Below are 4730 nucleotides of genomic sequence, written 5' to 3' on the forward strand. Positions count from 1 at the left end.
CTCTCTCTGCTATCTACCACCAGTTTCAATTGAAATATGTCCGGTTTTTGAGACCTCAGTGAGAATAATGTCTTACCAATTTGACCATCATCAATTTTACCATCAACAAGGGGTGCCACACCCAACATGCTCCTACCATTAGAGACTCTTAGAAGAATGGGAGCTTTTACAATGAAAAACATAGTACATTTGATGAACTAGTCATGGAGACAGCTATCCACCATTAGCACCATTTGTGCATTACTTCAATCAGCAACGACGATGTTACTGACCATCCGAACTTTGCCTCTCCCCTAACTGAGTGTAACTGCCTTTTTCCCTCATGCATGGGACTGCAATTTAACTGTAAACAATGCAAAACTCTGGTCCATTGGGTCATCGCAGCCCATTGAAATGATGGGCGATGATGAAGAGCGTGGAGTCGACTCTCGTAGGCACAGCCCACTATATTGCTCAACCACAGTCCAATTTGTCTTTAGAAGTTGCCACCACGGGTTTTCAAGAGTCCATTGAATTATAGGAAGGCATACAAATATGAATGTGCGAACTGGTATTAACTGCATTGATGAGGTTAACAACATAAATCTTGGCAATATTTGTTTTGTTGTAAGACTTACCTAGTTGGTAGAGTTACATGAGTAATTCAACATTCTTATGGTATCGTGCGACATGCGTTGATATTTGACCTGTAGAACAGGTGATGACATAGTCTCAACATGTTGTCCATACATATGTCAGATATTGCCGTAGGGGAATAATCATGTGTATTTTAAGCTTCAACATGTCCATACGTATGTCAGATATTGCGGTAAGGGAAATTATCATGTGTATTTTAAATATTATAGACTTGTAGTGCATTCTTTTTGTATGCCATTTACCCAATTCTCTCTTTGCTGGTATTTTTGAAACCCACTCCCAACAACACTCATCATCCTGCAGCTTCAAGATCAAGCTTCATACAACTCGAACATTAGTTGACGAGAGTGAAGGACTTCCACCCTTCAGCTCTAGGACTTCTTCCAAAGCACCGATCCATTATCCGCTTTTGTCTTAGAATACTATCTAATTTACTACTAAAAATATTGCTCTGTAAATTTATGGAATTGAATTTACTGCAACCATTTAATTTGTTACTTTCTCCATTTATCATGCTTTGCTTATGCCCTAAACTCCTTTTAAATTCTTCCTTTATTAATGATCCTTTCTATGTGAGCTAGAGTTACGGGGATCTCAAAACACCACGGGGCCGTTTGGATACCTGGAAATACATTTTCAGAAATATTTTTTAGTGGAGATGACACATTTGGTGTTTGGATCGAACATTTGGGACTGAAAAGTACTTTGGCCAGTAATTATTTTCTTCATTTCAAGCAAAAAAAAATGAAAACGAAATCTGTATCATTGTCTTTACTTCCGAAATTAATTTCCAGCTATATTTTGCCGTTATGGAGACATCCACTTTATAAAATATAATTAATTCCACAAAAAACACTCCCACATATTAGAGAGAGAAACTATCTCAAATTTTATGTTTTAGAGAGAAAATATTTTAAAATTTTAGAGAGTAACTATTTCTAATTTTAGAGAGAAACTATAGAGTTTTTTTAGATAGAGCAATTATCTCAAAGTTTTTATAGAGAGAAACTATTTCAAATTACAAGTTTTAAAGAAAGAAAATATCATAAAATTTTAAAGAAATAAATTATATCAAATTTGAGAGAGAGAAGTATTTAAAAAATTATAGAGCGAGAAGCTATCTCCAAAATTTTAGAGAGAGAAACTATCTTAGAGAGAGAAACTATCTTAAATTTTAAGTTTTAGTGAGAGAAAGTACTTGAAAATTTTTAGAGAGAGAAACTATTTCAAAATTTTCCAAAATGTTTAGATAGATAAATTATATCAAAAGTTTAAGTTTAATAAAGAAAAAGTATCTGAAAAATTATATAAAGAGAAACTATCTCAAATTTAAAGTTTATAATGAGAAGTATTTGAAAATTTTTATCAATTTTTAGAGAGAGAATGGGACCCAAAATTTTCAAAATTTTTAAAGAGGAACCATCTTAAATTTTAAATTTTAGAGAGGGAAATTATCTCAAAAAGTTTAGAGAGAAGAACTATCTCAAATTTTAAATTTTAGAAAAAGAAAGTACTTGAAAATATTTAGAGAGAAATTATTGTAAAATTTTTAAAGAGAGAAACTACCTTAAATTTCAAGTCTTAGAGAGAGAAACTACCTTAAAGTTTTTAGAGGGAAACTATCTCAAAATATTTAGAGAGAGAAATTATCTTAAATTTTAAGTTTTAGAGAGAAAAGTACTGAAAATTTTTTAAAGAGAGAAAATATCTCAAAATTTTTAAAGGGAGAAACTATCTCAAATATTAAGTTTTTGAGAAAGAATCTTAAAATTTTAGAGAGATAAGTTATCTCAAATTTTAAGTTTTAGAGATTGCAAGTATCTAAATTTTTTTAAAAAGAAACTTTATCAATTTTTAAGTTTTAAATAGTGAAGTATTTGAAAATTTTTAGAGAGAGAAACTGTATCTAAATTTTAGAGAGAGAAATTATATCAAATTTTAAGTTTTATAAAGAGAAAGTATCTTAAAGTTTTAGAGAGAAAACAACCTAAAATAGAGAGAAACTATCTCAAAGTTTTTAGAACGAGAAACTATCTCAAATTTTAAATTTAAGGAGAGAAAATATCTTAAAATTTTAGAGAGAGAAACTATAACAAATTTTAGAGAGAGAAATTATTCAAATTTTAGAGAGAGAAACTGCTTGAAAATTTTTAGATAGAAATTCTCTCGAAATTTTTAGAGAGAGAGAAACTATCTCAAATTTAATAAAAAATAACATCATAATAAATAATACAATAAAAACATTTAGTGAAAAATGTAAAAAAAAAAGAAAGAAAATCTTATGCATCCACATACCATCCAAACAGGCGTAATCTATTTTTATAAGAAATACTTTTCTCAAAATATATTTCAAAGGAAATTGATTTCTTGAGGTAAACTTTTTCTATGGATTCAAATGACCCCTATAACGAGAGACGACTTTTTGGAGTTAGAAAGTATCTGCAAAGCCAATAAAGAGAGTAGGACTGGCAATGGGCTGGACAGCCCAGCCAGACCTGGGCTCTTTTTTGTTTTTTTTTCTTTTTTTGTTGTTGCCCAGCCCTAACTAGGCTGCAACCGTGCTTGGGCTAGCCATATGGGGACATAGGCCGCAGTAGGGCCAAGGCTGGCCTGGCCCAAGCCTGTACCATTGCCACTTTTAAAAGAGAGATATAGCCTGTTAGAAGAGAAAACTTGTATCATTAAAAAAAAAGAAAACGGAAGCTTTAGTAGCTGCGATCTCAAGCACTATTGGGATATTTGGATACTTGGAAATATATTTTCATAAATGTTTGAGATGACACATTTTTGACGTTTGGATCGAAAGTTTGGGATTTAAAAATATTTATGCATGTAATTCTTTTCCTCATTTCAAGCAAAAATTAAAAAATATGTACCATTGTCTTTACCATTCCAAATTGATTCGTTCCAGATTTCCCCACTACAGAGACATCCACTTTATAAAATGCAATTAATTCCATAAAAGCACCCCTATGAATTAGAGAGACAAACTATCTCAAATTTTAAGTTCTAGAGAGAGAAAGTGTATTAAAATTTTAGAAAAGGAAACTATATCAAATTTTAAGTTTAAGAAAGAGACTGTATTGGAAACTTTTTAAAGAGAAATTGTCTCTAAATTTTAGAGAGAGAAACTATATCAAGTTTAAAGTTTTATAGAGAGAAAGTATCTTAAAATTTGAGAGAGAGAGAAACTATATCAAATTTTAGAGAGAGAAACTATATCAAATTTTAGAGAGAGAAACTATGTAAAATTTTTTAAAGAGAAAAACTATCTCAAAATGTTTAGAGAGAGAACTATATCATATTTTAAGTTTTAAAGAGAAAAGTATCTTTAAATGTTAGAGAGACAAACTATATCAAATTTTAGAGAGAGAAACTATTTGAAAATTTTTAGAGAGAAATTATCTCAAAATTTTTAGAGAGAAAATATCTCAAATTTGATGAAAAAAAAAATGACATTATAATGAATTATACAATAAAAAATGTTTAACAAAAAAGGTAAAAAAAAATTCCATGCGAATATTATACATCCTTGAGCTATCCAAACAGTTGAGATGTATTTTGGCCTCTATTTCTTCCTATTCCTAAATATTTATTTTTGTTTTATGTTTGGTGTTTGTTGTTGTTACGTTTTTTTTTGTTCTCTTATGCTTTTGTTTGGGTGTTGTTTTCATGCAAAATTTGGAGTTCGGTTAACTCTATATGAGTTAATTTGAACTTATTTCTTTCATGGCCTATAAAATCTACAAATCAGTTTACTTTAAGGCCACCCAAACTAGGCACAATACACCGCCCTTTATGTCACACCTTAACCACCGTTTGTGACATCAAGCCTCTAACATTAATCTCCATATCCACCTTACACACGCCAAATCCTTAATTGGTAACCGAGAACCAACTCCATAATATATGCTGTATTATCTTCTTGGCCCAATCACCCACCAAAACCGAGCCCTCAAAAACTCGTATATTTCTCTCCAACCAAATATCCCACAGCACCGCAGCCCTTCATATCTGAGAAATCAACAAACCCACCTTAAGAAGTCCGTTAAAAGACATCTGATCTACAATGTTAGTATGAAGCCAAGGTAGAG

This window comes from Amborella trichopoda, chromosome 12, assembly GCF_054954075.1.
Source record: "Amborella trichopoda isolate Santa Cruz 75 chromosome 12, AtrichopodaSantaCruz75HAP2 v2.0, whole genome shotgun sequence".
Taxonomy (NCBI): domain Eukaryota; kingdom Viridiplantae; phylum Streptophyta; class Magnoliopsida; order Amborellales; family Amborellaceae; genus Amborella; species Amborella trichopoda.